We start from the raw sequence: 20938 nt of genomic DNA, 5'->3' as shown, positions 1-20938 counted from the left end.
AACTAAATGTGCTGCCAAGTAAGCCCCAGGGGGGCACTTGTACCCCAGGTTGGTTGGAAACCACTGGGCTAGAGGACAGAACAAATGGACATTGGGATTGATTTACTAAAACTGGAGAGTGCAAATTCTGGTGCAGCTCTGCATAGAAACCAATTGGCTTCCAGGTTTTACTGTCAAAGCTTAATTGAACAAGCTGATGTTGAAAGCTGATTGGCTAACATGCAGAGCTGCACCAGATTTTGCACTCCAGTTTTAGTAAATCTACCCCATTGTGTCACAATCTGTCATTTTTCATAGGAATAGTATATTTTAGGTTGTTGACAACTGTAACTTGCTAGACAAACTGAACCCTACAGTACCCAGCTTTACCAGAACTAAGAATTAAAAAATTTTTTTTTTTTTTTTTTCATTTTTAGCGACCTACTAAGAGAGCTTTTCATGTTTTCTTTGTGTGATACATTTTAACATTTATAATTGAAAATCCAAAGCTTGTTTTGGTCATGCAGAGAAGAGACCAATAGGTCCGCTAATTTTATGGATCTCTAATCATGGCTTATTTTTTCTTTAATACACGTGTACTGAAGCGATTTGCATCAGCTAAGCATGTGGATTTTAGTTCAGTTGAGACATTTACTTGTACACATTCCTCTCTAATGATTATTATTTGCTTTAGCAGTAGGACTGCATCTCCATGGAAACAAGAACATACTTTTATCAAAGAATAGATGAAAACTCAGTGTGTAGAAGACAACGTCTGACCTTATTATCTCCCATTGACTCCCCATACATAATGTACTTCTCTGCTCTTTACAGGCTTGTGTTACTTCAGAAAAAATATATATATATATACTACCGAGACTTCTTCATCAGAAGAATTTAATGTTCTGCTACTTGCATGCAAGGGACTATTCTTGTCTTAAAATAAAAGATGGAAAGTTGATCGTAATTTTGAAATTTTTTTTTTACAGTCCAAAATCCAGCAGCATTAAACTATTCGTAACAAGTAATAGAATAGAATGGGGAAAAATAAACAATTGTATTATTGTATTAACAGAATTACATATATATATATATATATATATATATATATATATATTATATTTTTAACGAATCGGGAGTGCTTTATTGAACAAAAGACATTACAGCATAATTAGGCTCAACATATTCAATTTAGAATTAAAATACAAAGATCTCGCCTTAAGCCCAGGTTCACACTGATGCGGTGCGATTTTATATGTGATTTGAAGTGCCAGTGCAGTACAATTTTGTGGTGTGATTTGTGCTTTTAAGATGCAATTTTCTCAGTCTGTGGAGCTTAGAATCACACCGCTCCACACTAAACTCGCACTGGACCCTTTTTTTAACCACACCAGAATCGTACTGCCTTCATAGGAAGCAAGGTTTTGTCACTTGACACGCAAACCTATGCAAATTTGTTGCCTTCCAGCATGCATAAGTGTGAACTGGGACATTTAAAAAAAAAAAAATGTAAATGCTTTTAAAAAGCCATTACTTTAAATATTTATGTGATTGAGCTAAGTAAGCTGTATCATAGATGGTCATCTCTTGGGATCCAACTTGCCACAATCATTGATCACAGACCTCTAATGCTGTTTTCTGGGGTAGCAACTGCCACAGGATTGAATCAGGGGAAATACGCCGCTCAAGGTTTGATTCTACAGCAATGCCAAAAGAACAGCTTACTTATTTTAAACACCTTTTGTCCATTTATTCATCAGTTTAACAAGAAGACCAGCACATCTGAGATGCAAACAGCCCAATGCATTTCACTCGGCAAAGAGCCTATCATTAAGGTGCTTGCTGTTGAAACACATTAGATGTCTGCAGCTTGGTTGGACTGGTCTTTTTATTTGGACTGAATAAATGAGAGGCATTGAATACAGTGAACGGTTCTCTCTTCTTTTGGAGTTGCTGTACAACTGCTACCGGATGCCTCTCTGATCTGGAGTTATTGGCATTTATCCTTTTATTCCTCGTTACTGTAGTTAATGTCATCATTTGTTTATCAGAAGACACATTTTGTATAGTAGGCATGCTCTTTCCATAAAATTGTATCTTATTTATTAGAAGTACTTTAATAGAAGTATTTACTGCAGGGGGTGATGTCATCATTCTTTCTGGTGAGATCCCAGATATTTGTGATTACCCTAAATCTCAGAAGAAGATGCTCCACCACAGTGCTATAGCGTTGTCTTTAAAGATTTGGGATTCTCAGCATTCCCTAGGATATTGCGGAAGTGATGGTAATGTCACCCTCGTCTAGTTGCTGGGGGTGGAAGTCAAGATACCTTTTTGTTTTTCTTTACTAAATTTGAGTTTTTGGAATACAAAGAGACGTAGAAGCAGTACATAAACACTAGAGATACACCGTGTACAGATATTCCTCCCTAAATTTCGGGCTAGGATGAAATGGCTTAATAACATAGTATATGGATAGTGAAAAACTTGGGAAAATTCCATTTATGAGCATTGATTAGTTGTTTGTGATGTAAAGGTCGAACATTCACAAGAACTGATAAAGAAACCACACCAGAGCAATCAAAACAATTTCGTGCTTTCCATTCCATTGGCATCCTAACAATTGTGTAACCCAAATAGACCTTAGTGATTGTAAAATCAGAAGGTTTATATTTTTTTAACTTAATGCATATTATGCATTAAGATAAAAAGCCTTCCGTGTGCAGCAGCCCCTCTTAGGCCCTCCTAATACCTACCTGAGCCCCATCTAGATCCAGCGATGTTGTAGGAGTGTCTCCGTTGACCGGGACTCCCCTTCTCATTGGCTGAGACAGCAGTGTGGCACCATTGGCTCCTGCTGCTGTCAAAGTCAGTCAGCCAATGAGGAGAGAAAGGGGGTGGGGCCGGGCCACGGCTCCATGTCTAAATGGACACAGGGAGCTGTGGCCCCAGCCTGGGTGCCCCCATAGCAAGCTGCTTGCTGTGGGGGCACTCAACAGGAGGGAGGGGCCAGGAGCACCAAAGAGGGACCTGAGAAGAGGAGGATCCGGGCTGCTCTATGCAAATCCACTAAGTATGACGCAACTTTTCTTTTTCCCCCGCGAATGCCTTTTTTTTTTCTCTTTCATTTTGGGATTGTGATTTTTGAAATCACAAAAACAGACCTTGCATGTTTGGCCCAAGTCCTGCTTTATAGACCACTAATATAAGGTCTGGGCTGGAAAACTGGAGTTATAACAAGTTCATGATGGTGCTCCTTGTTCTAAAACCTTAAAGTGGATGTAAACCCTTTTATATATACCCAGTAAAGTGACTAGTCTCGGGTGATAGAGATTAAACAAATCCTCCTACATAGGTTGTTGTACCTGTTTATCTGAAGTCTTCTCTTCTCTCCATCTGGTCAGAGTCCAGAATTTCTAAAGCTTGTCTGAGCTGTCAGAAAAAAATGTCTGAAGAGCTGAAGTTACACACAGCAGAGCTCAGTGAGGAGAGCTCTGACAGTTGATTGGAGGGAAGGGACACACCCCCCTTCACAAAGCACATAGGAACAGAGCTGAAGTTGTCAATCAGGTGGAGATCCCTCACATGTCACCCTTTATCTCTTGGTGTCAGGAATATTCATTTATTCTGTCCATTAGAATGCATGACCATGTAAATGTGCCTAAATGCATCTAGCATTCATTCCGTTTTTTTTTTTTTTTTCCTTTTTGCCAAAACACTCCTCTCCTGGCACGGTGATGGGCTTTTTTTCTTCACCCTGTAAATGCTTCTTTTCTAAAATATCTATATGTACATGGACACATAGGCTAAAATAGAGGTGTGTTTATGAGCTGAAAACATAAGCACCAAACATCTGTAAAAGCAGCATTTTTTTGTGCCCTGTGTGTGAGGCCTAATTCAGCTATCATATCTAAGCTATTAGACAGGAAGTTATTGAAAATCTCCCCAATGGGACACAGATGGCAAAAAAGATCAGGTTCTAACCCTCCCTTACTCACCTTACGCTATCCAAAATGAAAATAAAGTTGTGCCTTTAGTTCCACTTTCCACTTGGTGTGGGGGGTAGACAACCCCCCCCCATGTCAATTAAAGCTCTCATGCATACAGATGGTGGGAGGCTGAAAATTTGCCAGACATTAAATTCCGGGCTTGTTTCTGTGTCAAGGGAGCTGCAGGTGCCGTGTACAGCCTGCCACAGAAGTGAATGGCTCTACGCAGCCATACTTATTAGATGTCCACATTCAGGAAATACACTATATATAGTGTATGCTGTATAAGTATGAGTAGGTCATAGGTGTGCGCAGTCTATTGCATTAGGGTGTGCACCCTAAAGCTCAAACACACATGCATGTGTGTGTCTACATATATATGACCCCGGCAAATTGATCTCTCTGCCGGCACAGTGAAAGAGAAGAGCATAGACACTTCTCTTATGGCAGAGCCAGTAAGAGGTAGATCTTTCACATGTTCCTGCTGCTACACAGAGCGATAATACTAATGCGCATGGGGTGATTAGGGTGTGCCTGGGCACACCTGGCACACCCTGTGCGCGCGGCCTATGGTGTAGGTAAAGGCTGATGCTTCTGCGAATTGGTGTTTTACATCAGTATGGTAGGTTGTATGCAGTACCTATGGCTCCCAGAGCGCAGAAAAAGGCCTGGAACTTTCCACCTCTTGCCGTCTGCGTAGTAGCAGGGATTTTCTCAAACTTCACTGCAGACTCCTCCAATCTGCTGTTTGATGGAAACGTACACGTGATTCACTCTTTCTCCTTTTCTGTGTCCTAAATTGGGGGATCTGCCTTTTGTAGTCACATGATCAGCAAGGGAAAAACCACAGACACCAGCAGAACTCCAATCAGAGGACCAGAAGTGACATTTTCCTGTCTGTAGACCAAGCCCCATTGAACACAACCATGTTTCACATTTTTATAACTAGTTATTTAAAATCCTATCTGGCATCAGATTAAATTAGAATGATTAAATTAGAATTGTATTAGCACTTGATTATAGAAAGGTTTGTGTAGCAAATGCATATTTTTATATTCGTATTTTTTTTTTTCTACAAAAGAGCAGCTATCCTTAGAGGCAATAAATTTCCCATCCTGAACTGGTCAGCAGTCAATATTGATATACAATAAAATAACCTTTAATTCTGTGAATTCATCCCATTGTGCACTGGTTTAATGGAAGCGCTGTATATTTTGTCACTGTCAGGTTAAGCGGAATGTCCATAGCAGAGAATTTGTGCACGGTCTGCAGAATTTCCCCGAGTAATTTGCTGGATTGTGCAGATATAAAGCTTGCTTGATACAATGTGTCTGTTGTAGAATGAAGTTATATAAAAAAGAAGAAATGCAATCTGCCAAGGAGTAGCAGAGAAATATTGGACTGTTCACCGAACAGATACAGCTGTTTGGGCCAAAGTAAAGCCAGCTGTAGTTGCATTGGATCATTTGCGTGGTGACTGTGTATCAGGGAGATTCATATGGTGCTATGCTATGGCCGACGTGAAAGCTGCATAGTGACAGCCCTTAAGATCCAGCGCATGCGCAGACCTGCTGCAGGGTTCTTTGCCACGTCTACTGGACCTGGCGTATCCCCGCTCTGCCAGTAAATGAGAGACCCCATGGTGTTTCTGCACATCCCACAAGCTGCTTCCTGGGATGGGTGATACAGAAATCCCTGGAGGCAGTTTGCAGAACCGCATGCATGCGGACAGGTGCATCATTCTTGCCTAGGTGAGAATTAAAGTGATATTAACCACTTCCCATCCAGGCCAATTTTTTCTTGCCAGAAAATTACATAGAACCCCCATAGAATATATATATATATATATATATATATATATATATATATATATATACCATATTTATCGGCATATAACACGCACATTCATTTTAAGAGAGAGGTTTCAGGAAAAAAACTTAAATTTTAAATAAGGAACTTTGAAGCAAAATAAGGGTCAGGGCCCATCTGCAGCCTCACCATTGCCATCAATGCAGCCTAATCAATGCCCATCTGCAGCCTCACCATTGCCATCAATGCAGCCTGATCAATGCCCATCTGCAGCCTCACAAGTGCCATCAATGCAGCAGCCTAATCGATGCCCATCTACAGCCTAGGGGGGACAGGGAGGGGGGCGGGACGAGCGCCGACAGATTAAATACAGTGAGAATCTCATATGATAGACAGAACAGTGGTCCAATGGTGGCCCAAGAGATGGGACTTCCTATTACAGAGGCTGCCAAGTAAACAGGAGATTCTCACTGTATGTAATCTGACGGCGCTCGTCCCGCCCCCCTCCCTGTCCCCTCCGAGGCAGCTAAAATTGAAGTATTTGCACCTGATTTTCATGGTGAAAAAGTGAGTGTTATACGCCAATAAATACAGTGTGTGTGTGTGTGTATGTATATATGTATATATATATATATATATATATATATATATATATATATATATATATATATATATATATAATATATTTTTTAGAAAATACCCTAGAGAATACAATGGCGATCGTTGCAACTTTTTATCTTGCACAGTATTCGCGCAGCAATTTTTCGAACACGTTTTTTTTGGGAAAAAAAACCCCCTAAAGTTAGCCCAATTTTTTTGCATAATGTGAAAGCTGAAGTTACGCCGAGTAAATAGATACCTAACATGTCATGCTTCAAGTCAAACTGTTAAAGTTAAACATAACAGACATGTTATACTTACCTGCTCTGTGCAGGAGTTTTTCACAGAACAGCCCAGATCCTCCTCTTCTCTTGGCCCCTCCCTCCTGCCTCCACAGCAAGCAGCTTGCTATGGGGGCACTCGGCCGAGCTGCTGCTTCAGCCCCACCCCCTCTCTCACTGGCTCACTGACTTTGACAGCAGCGGGAGCCAATGGAGCCCGCTGCTGTCTCAGCCAATGAGGAGGGGAGAGTCCTGGATAGCTGAGGGTTTCGTCCAACATCGCTGGATCGAGATGGAGCTCAGGTAAGTATTAGCAGGGCTGCTGCACACAAAAGGTGTTTTTTTTTTTTTTTTTTCTTAATGCATTAAGATAAAAAAAACCTTCTGCCTTTAGAACCACTTTTAGGGAAAAAAACTATTTACTATTTTTTTTCCTGCATTTGTGTTATAGGAGGAGGGGGGGTCAGGAAAGTAGAACATTAGAAATGGGGTGAAGGTCTGCTTTAAATGGTGAAGCATTTTTAATGAGTAAATCCGCTTTTGTTGAGGAAAAACATTCCCCTCTGGGTGATCTATGTACATTGCAGGTGTTTTAACAAACTTTGTTGCAGGTTCCTACCTTTTTTTTTTTTTTTTTTTTTTTTTTTTGTTCGGAATATACAGCTGTTTGTGACCATGTGCTAAGTGAATCTGTATGGGAGTGGTTTTATAATTCTCAATTAACTGCTGCACCTGCAGAGTTCTAATGAGGAAAGTTGGAGGGTCTGCATCCCATTAGACATGATTTCCCTTTGAGACTATCTCACCAAAAATGAAATTTTTGTTGCAGGGGATGCTCAAAATCTGATTTGCATCTTCGTGTAGCCTTTTAGGAAAATCAGTGAGCCAATCACACAAGCAGGAAATGACATATCTGGGGGGGGGGTTCTGTATACCATCTGTGTACAGAATGCCTCCAGGTTGCCATAATACATTATACAAAAAATACAGCACTGCAGATTGGAAAGGAAAGCTAAAAAGATTCAATTACAATGTGACTTGTGTCACAATTGTATACGCTATATTTTTTATTTGCCAATTTTTTTTCCCCAACAAAGTGGAGTTACCCTTTAAGCATGACTGTTTACCCTCAAAAACTGTGGTAGCTCCCATATTCAGTGCTGTCATGCTCCCTTTTAGTAAACTTGTGGTCATGCTGTAGATAATGAACTTTATGGCTGGGTTCACACTATTGCGAATTGGAAGTGAGTTTCACCGCATCCGTTTCGCATGTGAGGAGATTGTGATTGGCTCTCACACACACATCTCCGGTGTGAATTGCACAGAAGCCTTGTGCGTCTTTTGGTCTGTTGCAGGTCCAAATTCAGCAAAAAATTTGGGATGAAATCAGACCTAAATCGGTAAATGGAGATGCACCGGATCCCTGCTGTGAGTCTCCCCGTGCTGCGGTGTGAACCCAGCCTTAGGAATGCTTTAGGCTCCATTCACACCTGAGCGTATCGATTTTACTCGGGCGTTTTTTGTTTTTGTTTTTTTTAAGCTTTTTTTTCAGCTTTTTACAAGCTTTTATTTAGAGCATATTATAAACGTTTTACAGCCTCAGACATTTTTGTTTAGCCACTAGAAAGCACTAGGGGAAGGAGTGGGAGAGGAAGTTAGGGGTGCTATTTGAGTGTTTTTCTGCTCAAGTCAGGAGTTTCTATTGGTAAGTAACAAAAAAAGATAAAAAGAAGAGGGTGCACCAGCCTTGTGCATTATCCCAAGATAATTTATTGATAAAAAAACTGTAAAATACTACTCACAAACGTGATGAATCAAAGCCTGTAGAAGCCATTAAATTGTGGCAATCAGTCCTGGAACCGATCATTTCCAGAGAGCAGAGGGGAAGACCTCAGAACCATTGCTGTCTGATGTGTTTCGAATCTGTCGAAAAGAAGCTTGTGTACTTTTTTGAGTGTCGGGCAACAAAATGCTCATTTGTGAACAGGGGCCATTGAAATGAATGGAATTTTTGCTTGCTGGGCATTTTGGAGCTTCAGAGCTGAGGGTTTTACAATCTGAAAATCGCTCAGGTGTGAACAGGGCCTGACCAATAGTAAATCTGTTTTAAAACTGGCTCCCACTGAAGTTGTTTTTTTTTTTTTTTTTTAGCGGCTGAACTTGCCTTTACCACCCTCTTGGGGCACTTGTGTGTTTTTATTAGAGATTAGAAGGCTGCTAAGTTACTACCAAAGGGGGGGGGGGGGGGGGAACCGGGACTCGGGAGGCTGAACTGCTGAGAGAATTTACTTCAGTGATTCGGCTGTTGATGAGCAATTGCTCCAGAGTGTCTGCAGCTACAGATGTCACTGAGAGTTTATTTAAAAGTAATTTACTGTGTCATTTTATTGTTATCATTTCCCTCTGACTCTATTTTCAGCACACATTTACTTACTTTTAGCTATGTAGTTTAAATTCGGTTATTGTAATGTATTGTTTTTGAAGGCGATGTCTGATGGGTTTGTTTTTTTTTTTTTTTTAGCGTAGAGCTGGATTAGAACACCTATTCAGTTTTTATTGCTGTCTATGTCTCTGTTAGGGAGATTGACCCTCTCTTTTTGTCCTGTTTACCATTATTTTTGAAAATGAAATTAAGGCCCCTTTCATAGTGCCAAGACTTGAAAGTCGTGAGATTTTGCTGCAATTTCAGGGAATGCCTGTGTAAACTTGAGGACTATGGACCTCAACTTGCATCAAAGTCAGACCAAAGTAGTACAGGGACTACTTTGAAGTCGGTGTGACTTGAAGTCACACAGATATGAATGGTTATTATTGGGAATCATAGTGTATGACTTGTCATGCGACTCCAATCTCCAAAGTCGCAGGAAAAGTCGCACAAGTGTGAAAACGACCTAATGCAAATCCCACATTTTTTGTTGTCCCCAGAAAAGTGATAGAAATCTTCCAGTGAGGGACATCAGTTCTAATAACTTGGTGGGGGGGCCTATCCCGTCCCTTAACCACTTGCCAACCAGCTCGCATACATTTACGTTGGCAAAGTGTCTCGTCCCCGTGAATCGCTGTACGTCGGCTCCTTTTAGGACCTTATGCTTGTGGCCACCTGCGATCGCAGGCACGAGAGCCAGAACGGGAGTCTGTGTGTGTGTGTGTGTGTGTGTGTGTGTAAACATACAAATCCCCATTCTGACAGGAGAGGAGAGACAGATCTGCTGTTCGTAGTAATTGGGAACAGTGATATGTCTCCTCCTCCAGTCAGTCCCATCCCACAGTTAAAAACACACACAAGGGAACACATTTAACCCCTTGATCGCCCCCAAGTGTTAATCCCTACCCTGCCAGTGACATTTATACAGGAATCAGTACATTTTTATAGCACTGATTGCTGTATAAATGTCAATGGTCCCAAAAAAGTGTCAAAAGTGTCCGATCTGTCCGCCGCAATGTCGAAGTCCTGCTAAAAATCACAGATTACCACCATTACTAGTAAAAAATAAATAATAAAAATGCCATAAATCTATCCCCTTTTTTTTTGTAGACGCTACAACTTTTGCGCAAACCAATTAATATACGCTTATTGCGATATTTTATTTTTTGTTTGTTTTGTTTACCAAAAATATGTGGAAGAATACATATTGGCCTAAACTGATGAAGAATTTTTTTTTTTTTTTTTTTTTTAAACGGGGGGGGGGGGGGGGGGGGATATTTATTAAATAGCAAAAAGTAAAAAAAAAAAGTTTTTTTTCAAAATTGTTGCTTTTTTTTGTTTATAGCACAAAAAATAAAAACTACAGAGGTGATCAAATACCACTAAGAGAAGACTCTAATTGTGGGAAAAAAGTTTTTTTTTTTTTTTTTTTTTTTTTTTTCCAGTGCCAACATTTTGACACGCTAGTCAGAAAGTATGCTCAGTCTACCCTTCCATTCTCACTAGCATACATGAACACTGCAGCAAAGCACTTGCGAGTAAGATCACATACAACCAAATGAAGATAAATAGAAACGCCTTTCTGATTTTAGCACAGTTGCAGTGTTCCCTGGATTTCAGTATTTCCATATTGCTTGCAGTTACTTTCTAAAAATTGTATTTTACTGAATGACTAAAGTAAAAATAATAAATAACCCCTGTTTTTTTTTCTTTCTTTTTTTTTTAACAGATATTCTCAATTAGTGATACAAGAATATGCCAGGCAAGTGTCTCATTTTCTACACAAAGCGTTAAAGCATTACAAATGAGGTAATTTCTATTTATTTGCTTTTAAAGTTGTGCTCTGAGTATAATCAAATCATTAAAATGTGTTCACTATGTAAAATAATGGTTATATACAGTGTATATATGTGTGTGTGTGTGTGTGTGTGTGTGTGTGTGTATATATATATATATATATATATATATATATATATATATATATATATATATACACACAGTATTACAGTATATGAACACGGACCTTTTTATATCTTTGCTGTCTGTTTTGACTGTATTAGAGGAGTGCAGTGCCTCATTTAGCCTGAAGATGTCACTGATACAGCTGCTCTTTAATGGCTAAACTACAAAGGTGCTTCAACTCCCATGATAAAGCGGGATTCCACCTCCTGTTGCCAGTCACCTGATTTACCTTGCTACAAATAAGGAGTTTGCCAGCAAGTTGATACATTTTTTAATAATATGATATTAAATTCACACATGGTTTAAGCCTTAGGCCCCTTTCACATGATCGGCCCGCTTGTATCTGCCTGTCCATTTTTCAGGCGGATCCGAGTGAGCCACCCATTGACTTCTATGGGCAGGTGGATATCAGCGGAGCCATAACCGCCTGCCATCTGATCCGACAAGACCCGCTCAAAACAGACGGATGGCGATCCGTTCGCCATCCGTCCAGCGGATCAGATATCCGTTTTCATCCAATCTCCCCATAGAGAACAGCGGGGCTCTGGCAGGTCCGTCCCTGCACTGTGAGCAAAGACGGACCTGTTATCCGTGGGCTCGGCAAAGATCAACGGAGCGATCCCTGCTGTGCTAGTGGAGTCCGTCCAGCGGATCCGCCCCATATGAATAGTTTTTCTTAAAGCAACCCTGTTGCCAAGCTTAAAGTCCTGATAAAAGTTGTGCCTAAAAAGAAGAAATTGATAAATCCCAAGCTGATGTTTCTTTAGACATTAAAGCATTATTAAACCCAAAGCAAAATTGTAATATATTTTGCAGCTTACCGATCCTTAGATGTAGCGGTTGCATTTGTTGTATTTTTTTTAAGCTTTTTTTCCCCCTCTGCTTTCACCTGGTGATCTGGCCAGTAAAACACCGGTCCTTGAAGGTTTGCTAAACGCAGCCCGCCGTGATGGGTGAAGGTTGGATTGACTGTTCAGCAAAATAGTGCGGCGGGGGTAAGGTAAGGGAAGAAACTTAGGAACTAAAAAGTACACCTATGCTTTCTTCTTTAAGGGAAAAAATGTTGTCATGCCTTAAATCTCCACTAGAGGGAGTATATGCACATACCCTAATCTGTTGCCTTCATTTCAGCTCAGTGTCAGTCTGTGTGTGGCCGCAGCAGCTTGTGCAGGGGGATTCCTCTTAACTTAAGACATCTGCCAAATGCTTTTCTCCCCCCCTGAAGGGACCAGAAGGTATAGGGAAACAGCAGTGGTTGTAGCCCCCTTGTAATACCCCCCCCCCCCCCCTCAGGGGTGTGGTGGTCCCGTTTTTTTTGTCTCAATAGTTGTTTTCCTCTGCCTGCTGTGCCATGGGCTCTGCCTCCTCCCCCCCCCCCCGTGTTGGGTCTAAGGACCCGAAAGCCGCCCACACGGGAATCATTTTCAAACAGAAAAGGAAGGGGGCGGGTTTCCACAAGGACGCACGGCACAAGCAGCATTAAGGATCAGCTGGAGCAGGCTCTCCTCAGCTGATAACAAGGAGGAAGCAAGCAGGCTACACACGGGACACAGGAGCGGTGGGGCACGTAAGGGCTGCAAGTGGCATTCCTTATACAGGAAGGACATTTTTCCCAGCACTAGGCTGAACTTAATAGCGGCATCATTCTGTCATGATTATGTTCAGCAAGTAATGCAATTTGATAGTGCCTCTGCTTTTGTGCTTAGGACTATGTGTACCAAAAAAGACACCACAAAGACCAAAAAGGTTTCACCCCCAGGTGCTAGAAACTCCAGTCGTACCTCCACACTGTCATCCTCGCCTGAAATACCAATTGTGGCAAGCCAGGGTGAGCCATTGGAACAAATTGGTGGTGCAGCTGCTTCTCACATCTCAGCCCCTGTATACGTGACTGAAGATGTCTTTTCCTCCACCCTGCCGGGCCTGGAAGGAAGATAAGCGGCTTTAATCGCATCTTCCATCCAACAGGATAGGAAACGTGTCAGATCCCCCTCCCCCACCTCAGACCCTTTATCAAGGGAACAGTGGGTACAGGATGAGGTTTTACCCTCAGGCGATCAGGAGGAAAGACAAACCAATGATTCTTTTGTGGCGGAAACAATGGTGGATGAACCCTTTTCAGCCTCGCAATCTGAGAAGTTGCTGATACAATCTCTTACAGAGATGGTTCGTTCTACTTTCAAGCTATCTCTAACGGACTCTGCTGAAAGTTCAATTTCTTCCTTGGGTTCTTTAAGACCCTCACAGCCTTTGCATGCGTTTCCTGTCCATGCATTACAAAACTGTATCCTGTCTGCTTGGAACAAAACTATTCAAACTTTAGACTTGCGGCTATCCCCAAGGGTGTCCCAAAGCCTCAGTTGGTGGTTACTAACCCAGAATCTGCTAAAAGGGAAATCCTTCAGACCAGTTATCTAGAAGGTGGTAACGAAAGACACCAGCCTTTCAGGAGCAGTACTAGAAAAGACAACTGTCCATGGACAGTGGTCAAGAACCAAGAAAGCCTTGCCCATCAACATCCTAGAGATTCGGGCAGTGCGTCTGGCTCTAAAGGCCTGGACTTTCAGGCTATGGGATTGTCCTATCAGGATTAAATCCGACAATGCCACAGCTGTGGAGTATATCAATCACTAAAGGGGCACCAAGAGTCTCGCAGCGCAGAGGTGAACCATATTCTAACTTGGGCAGAAAGGAATATTTCATGCCTATCGGCAGTCTTCATTATGGGAGTAGAAAATTGGCAGGCAGACTACCTAAGATGCCAGCAGTTATTCCCAGGGGAATGGTCCCTTCAACCCAACATTTTTCGGGCTATTTGCCAAAGATGGGGGACTCCGGACGTAGATCTTCTAGCATCCAAATTCAACATTAAGTTAGTCAACTTTGTGTCCAGGACATGGGACCCACTCGCATACGGATCAGATGTGTTGGTCACCCCATGGGATCAGTTCTCACTGATTTATGCATTCCCCCCTATTCAGTTGCTGCCACGACTTCTTTGCAGGATCAAGCTGGAAAGAAAGCCAGTAATTCTGATAGCACCAGCATGGCCCAGAAGGTCATGGTATGCACAAATCGTAAGGATGGCAGTGGAGGATCTATAGTCCCTTCCACTACGGCCAGACCTACTTTCACAGGGGCCAATATTCCACCCTACCTTACGATCTCTAAATTTAACGGCTTGGTTATTGAAACCCACGTTCTGAAGAAACGTGGGCTTTCCAGGTCAGTTATCTCTACCCTGATTAATGCAAGTAAGCTAGCTTCCACAACTATATATTACAGGGTCTGGAGGGCTTTTGTTTCCTCGTGTAAATCCATGGGCTGGCACCCTTGGAGATATATCATAGGCAGAATTCTTGCCTTTCAACAATTAGGGGTAAAGATAAAATTGGCCTTGAGTACTATTAAAGGCCAAGTCTCGGCTTTATTGGTCTTATTTCAAAGACCGCTTGCTTCACATTCTTTAGTCCGGGGTTTTATGCAAGGGGTGATGCGGCTTAATCCGCCAGTCAAACCTCCTTTTGAACCCTTGGGACTTGAAATTAGTTTTGTCAGTGTTACAAAAACAGCTATTTGAACCATTACAACATATTCCCTTAGTTCTTCTGACAAGGAAGTTGGTATTCTTGGTTGCTATATCCTCAGCAAGGATGGTTTCGGAATTGGCTGCTCTTTCTTGTAAAGAGCCATACTTGATTATTCACGAGGACAGAGTGGTGTTACGCCCTGCCTCGTCCAGATTTTTTGCCAAAATTTGTCTCCTCAGGTTTTCACCAGAACCAAGATATTGTCCTGCCATCGTTTTTTCCAAAACCATGTTCCAGGGAAGAAAAGTCACTACATTATCTTGATGTGGTGAGAGCAGTGAAAGTCTATTTAAAGACTACTGCTCAGATTCGTAAGACTGATGTCTTATTTATTTTGCCAGAGGGTTCTAAGAAAGAACAGGCAGCGTCGAAATCCACTGTCGCCAAGTGGATTCGGCAAGTTATAATTCAGACTTGTAATTTAAGGGGTAAGTTCCCTCTTTTCAAGTCAAAGCGCACTCTACCAGGGCGGTTAGTGCTTCTTGGGCAGTGCGTCACCAGGCCTCCATGGCTCAAATCTGTAAGGCTGCAACTTGGTCTTCAGTACATACATTCACCAAGTTTTATCAAGTGGATGTAAGGAGGTATGAGGATATCGCCTTCGGGCGCAGTGTGCTGCAGGCAGCAGTATAGGTCCTCAAGTCTGGGGGTACCCTGCGGGTTGTGTCTCCCTCCCCTCAAATAGCATTGCTATGGGATGTCCCATTAAGTTATTACTTAGGCTCTGTGTCCCATGATGTAAGATAAAGAAAATAGGATTTTTATAACAGCTTACCTGTAAAATACTTTTCTTGGAGTACGTCATGGGACACAGAGGTCCCTCCCCTCTTTTTGGGGTTTAAGTATATTGCTTTGCTACAAAACTGAGGTACTCCTGATAGGAGGAGGGGTTATATAGGGAGTGAACTTCCTGTATTGGGTATACCAGTGTCCATCACCTGAAGGTGCCTATATACCCATTAAAGTGGATGTAAACCCAAATTTTTTATTTTTTTTTTTTTATGTCATAATGTAGAGTATAAGATTTCCTATCATTTGAGCCCAGTCTTGCCTCAAAGAGTTAATCCAGCTCTGAGTGATCCTCTTTTATTGTTCATTGAGATAAAACTTGACAGAAAAACTTTGTCAAATCCTCCCCCTTGCTGTGAGTGACAGGTGATTTACATATCTCATGCACTAGCCTAAGACATGCAACCGGCAGGGTATCTTGGTTCCTTTTTTGAGCCCTACCATCCATACCTCATTAAAGTACAATAGCTGACAGGGGAGATTTATCCGCCCGTGCTGTTTTTATGTGGATGGAGGAATCCACATTTCTTTCGTTCAGCCCACAGACTGATCGACCAATATCTGTGTGTATGGCCATCTTAAGATAGGAAATGGGATCTGAATTGCAATACATTTTTTTTTTTTTAAATTTGCGGTTTTATCTCCAATATCTTGGTTACCACAATTTATCTGAACCCTTTTCAAAAATAGCTGTATATGTTATGCAGTTTCATTTCATATAAGCCAGCCTGTTTTGTAGGTATAAATGTTCTCTAAAATGCAATTGACCCAGTAGACCTAGAGGTCCCTTCTGACATAGATTTGAATTCTTCCTCTAAAAAGTTTTGCATTCCAAATACAGAAACTATTTACTGTCCTCATGCGAAAATGTGTTTTTTTTTTTTTTTTTTTCTTTTTTTGCAGAAGGTTTTAATCTGTTCAATTGATCATGTTTTGAGTTTTTGCCAGAGGTTTTATAAATCAATGGCACAACATAACCTTTTAAGCAGAGAATGCTTAGAAATCAAAATTCATAGAATGAAATACAAAATCTGTTACTTTGCATTCCGTAATGCGATAAGCTATTTGTTTTTGGAAGTTAAATTTAACTTTATACTTCTACATGCATTGCCTAAGCAATGCAATCCATAAACTTTTATTAAGGAGCCAAATACAAGTAAATGTACTGGTATTGAATTAGACAAAGGTCAATCAATATCGGCATATGCCAGTAGGAAAATTATTAACAAGATCAGGTTTTAAAGGAAAACCCATCCAATAACATTCTAGCTTCATTAAATTTAATGTGAAACGTAGTTGATCTTGTCAATTTGCTGTTCTTGACAGCAATTACCAGTAACTGATGTATGGATGGCATTTTTATGCCACCGAATGTGTGTTAAGTATAAATGCAACACTGCACAAACCTTAAAGGTGCACTCTGCTCAAAATTGAAAACATTAAATGGATACAGGGAGAATACCCCAATAGTTGAAGGGCTTGGTTTTTTTCATCCAGGCATCATTGCACCAGTCTACCTCAGTCCCCTTTGTCAGTAATTGGGGAACCCCAGCTTGTAATGCAGAAAAGCTATTAAGTACACCCACTGCAGCCACCTTGCTTTATCCCATGTACAGAAAGCCTCTTGTGAAAAAATACCAGTATAGTGGGTTTTTAAATTGCACCATAGTTCCCTTTCAGAGCACGTGCATATCATTTTGTTTATTACCACCAAGTGCTGCAGCAGGGGTTAAAATACCCTGAGCTCACAGCATATAGACCACAAATCTCTAACACAAATGAGGAGTGAGAGCTCTGCTAAGAGTGTGTATAGGAGTTGGTGGGGTATGTCAGACTGTTAGAGAGTCTGGCCACTGCTTTGCGTAAGAGAGGTCCAACTCCTGTATGTGGCCGCACAAGGTATTTTAACCCTTGATTCATGGTTTCTGACACAAACCACATCATGAAGGCCAAGGAACACACCAGATGGCTCAGATATAATGCTGCAGAGAAGTTTAACCACTTGACCACTGGGCACTTAAACCCCCTTAATAACCAGACCAATTTTCAGCTTTTGGTGCTCTCACATTTTGAATGACAATTACTCAGTCATGCAACACTGTATCTATATGAATTTTTTGTCCTTTTTTTCACACAAATAGAGCTTTCTTTTGGTGGTATTTAATCACCGCTGGGTTCTTTATTTTTTGTGCTATAAAAGAAAAAAGACCGAAAAATCTGTAAAAAAAATAATTTTTCTTCATTTCTGTTATAAAATTTTGAAAATTAGTAATTTTTCTTCATATATTTTGGCCAAAATTTATACCGCTACATATCTTTGGTAAAAATAACCCAAATTAGTGTATATTATTTGGTCTTTGTGAAAGTTATAGCGTCCACAAGCTATGGTGCCAATATCTGAAAATTGATCACACCTGAAGTACTGACGGCCTATCTCATTTCTTGAGACCCTAACATGCCAGAAAAGTACAAATACCCCCAAATGACCCCTTTTTGGAAAGAAGACATTCCAAGGTATTTAGAAAGATGCATGGTGAGTTTTTTGAAGTTGTCATTTTTTCCCACAATTCTTTGCAAAATCAAGTTTTTTTTTTCTTTTTTTTTTTTTTTCACAAAATTGTCATATTAGCAGGTTATTTCTCACACACAGCATATGCATACCACAAATTACACCCCAAAACACATTCTGCTATTACTCCTGAGTATGGCGATACCACATGTGTGAGACTTTTACACAGGGTGGCCACATACAGAGGCCTAACATGCAGGGGAGCACCTTCAGGCATTCTGGAGCACCCAGGCCAATTCTGCCATTTCTCTCCTACATGTAAAAATCATCATTTATTTGCTAGAAAATTACATAGAACCCCAAAACATTATATATGTTTTTTTAGCAAAGACCCTAGAGAATACAATAGCGGTCATTGCAACTTTTTATCTCGCACGATATTTGCGCAGCAATTTTTCGAACGCGTTTTTTTTGGAAAAAAAAATGTTTTTTGCTTTAAAAAAAAACAAAACAGTAAGGTTAGCCCAATGTTTTTGCATAATATGAAAGATGAAGTTACGCCGAGTAAATAGATACCTAACATGTCACCTTTCAAAATTGCACACGCTTGTGGAATGGCGCCAAACTTCGCCACTTAAAAATCCCCATAGGCGACGCTTTAAAATTTTTTACTGGTTACAAATTTTGAGTTACAGAGGAGGTCTAGGGCCAAAATTATTGCTCTCGCTCTACCGATCGCAGCGATACCTCACATGTGTGGTTTGAACACCGTTTTCATATGTGGGCGGGACTTACGTATGCGTTCGCTTCTGCATGCGAGCACACAGGGACAGGGGCGCTTTAAAAATTTTTTAATTTTTTTTTATTGTTCATTTTACTTTATTTATTTTAGTTTGACACTTTTTTCCCCCAAAAAAATTTTTTGATCACTTTTATTCCTATTACAAGGAATGTAAACATCCCTTGTAATAGGAATATGGCATGACAGGTCCTCTTTACAGTGAGATATGGGGTCAGTAAGACCCCAAATCTCACCTCTAGGCTGTGCCTGAAATTAAAAAAAAAAAAAAAAAAAGATCCTGGCTTCGATCGTAGCGGTGAGTCGGTAGAAGCACCGGAGGGCGGCGGGAGGGGGGGACGTCCCCTCTCGCCTCCCGTAAGAACGATCAAGCAGTGTAACAGCCGCTATGATCATTCTTATGGTGTAGGGAATCGCCGGCTGAAAAAGATGATATCTGAATGATGCCTGTAGCTGCACCCATCGTTCAGATATCCCCGCACAAAGTCAAGGACGTCGTATGACGGAAGGCCGGAAGTGGTTAAAACGATTTTTTTTTTTTTTTTTTTTAACACAAAGTTGTCCATTTATACAATATTTATAACACATAGCATGTACATATCAAAAATGACACCCCAAAATAGATTCTCCTACTCCTCCTGAGTACAGCGATACCACATGTGTGAGACTTCCACAGCCTGGCCACATACAGAGGCTGGGTATGGCTGAGCATGGCTGGGTATTGCAGAGTATCGCTGAGTATGACTGGGTATGGCAGAGTATCGCCGAGTATGACTGGGTATGGCAGAGTATGACTGGGTATCACCGAGTATTGCAGAGTATGGCTGGGTATTGCGGGGTATTGCAGGTTATGGCAGAGTATTGCAGATTTTTGCGGGGTATTGCAGAGCATGGCTGGGTATGGCAGAGTATGGCAGAGTATGGCTGGGTATCACTGAGTGTTGCAGAGTATGGCTGGGTATCACTGAGTGTTGCAGAGTATGGCTGGGTATCACTGAGTATTGCAGAGTATGGCTGGGTATCACTGAGTATTGCAGAGTATGGCTGGGTATCACTGAGTATTGCAGAGTATGGCTGGGTATCACTGAGTATCGCAGAGTATGGCTGGGTATCACTGAGTATGGCTGGGTATCACTGAGTATGGCTGGGTATCACTGAGTATGGCTGGGTATCACTGAGTATGGCTGGGTATCACTGAGTATGGCTGGGTATGGCAGAGTATTGCGGGGTATGGCAGAGTATTGCGGGGTATTCCAGGGTATGGCAGAGTATTGCGGGGTATTCCAGGGTATTGCAGAGTATTCCAGGGTATGGCAGAGTATTGCGGAGTATGGCGGGGTATTGCGGGGTATGGCAGAGTATGGCGGGGTATTGCGGGGTATGGCAGAGTATTGCGGGGTATTCCAGGGTATGGCAGAGTATTGCGGGGTATTCCAGGGTATGGCAGAGTATTGCGGGCTATTCCGGGGTATGGCAGAGTATTGCGGGGTATGGCAGAGTATTGCGGGGTATGGCAGAGTATTGCGGGGTATTCCAGGGTATGGCAGAGTATTGCGGGGTATTCCAGGGTATGGCAGAGTATTGCGGGGTATTCCAGGGTATGGCAGAGTATTGCGGGGTATTCCAGGGTATGGCAGAGTATTGCGGGGTATTCCAGGGTATGGCAGAGTATTGCGGGGTATTCCAGGGTATGGCAGAGTATTGCGGGGTATTCCAGGGTATGGCAGAGTATTGCGGGGTATTCCAGGGTATTGCAGGGGTATTGCAGGGGTATTGCAGGGTATGGCAGAGTATTGCAGGGGTATTGTGGGGCATTGCAGAGGGCATTGCAGGGCATGCATAGTAGTGGGGATGGCTGAGCATGGATGGATGGATGGCTGGATGTCTCTGTGCAGCGCTGTGGGCACTACACATCCAGCCCACAACGCTGCAGCCATCCATCCATCCCCCTCTCCGCTCACTGTGTACCGATCGGTACACAGAGGGGAGGAGAGGAACCGGCGTCATCAGATGACGCCGGTTTGTTTACATGTGATCGCTCCCTCATTTGACGGAGCGATCACATGGTAAACGGCCGCGATCAGCGGCCATTTACCGGGATCTGTGATGCGCCGGGTCCTCTGGACCCGGCGGTCACGGATGCTCTCGAGTGCGCGCCCTAGGGGGCGCGCGAGAGCAGAATTCTGGGAGGACGTCCTCCCAGAGT

At 41.9% G+C, this 20938-nt stretch overlaps 1 protein-coding gene across 2 annotated transcripts in view; it reads left to right on the top strand.

The window, feature by feature from the left end:
• PAG1 (phosphoprotein membrane anchor with glycosphingolipid microdomains 1) overlaps window positions 1-20938 on the top strand; it is a 400978-nt gene that overhangs the window by 117617 nt on the left and 262423 nt on the right. For both annotated transcript variants that reach the window (XM_073631862.1, XM_073631860.1), the window contains exon 2: window positions 10813-10892. The gene's annotated coding sequence lies outside the window, so the exon portion shown is untranslated. The remainder of the gene's footprint in view (window positions 1-10812; window positions 10893-20938) is intronic.

This window comes from Aquarana catesbeiana, linkage group LG05, assembly GCF_042186555.1.
Source record: "Aquarana catesbeiana isolate 2022-GZ linkage group LG05, ASM4218655v1, whole genome shotgun sequence".
Taxonomy (NCBI): Eukaryota; Metazoa; Chordata; class Amphibia; order Anura; family Ranidae; genus Aquarana; species Aquarana catesbeiana.
The sequence above is the reverse complement of the archived record's forward strand: the minus strand, read 5'-3'. Positions and strand labels throughout refer to the sequence as shown.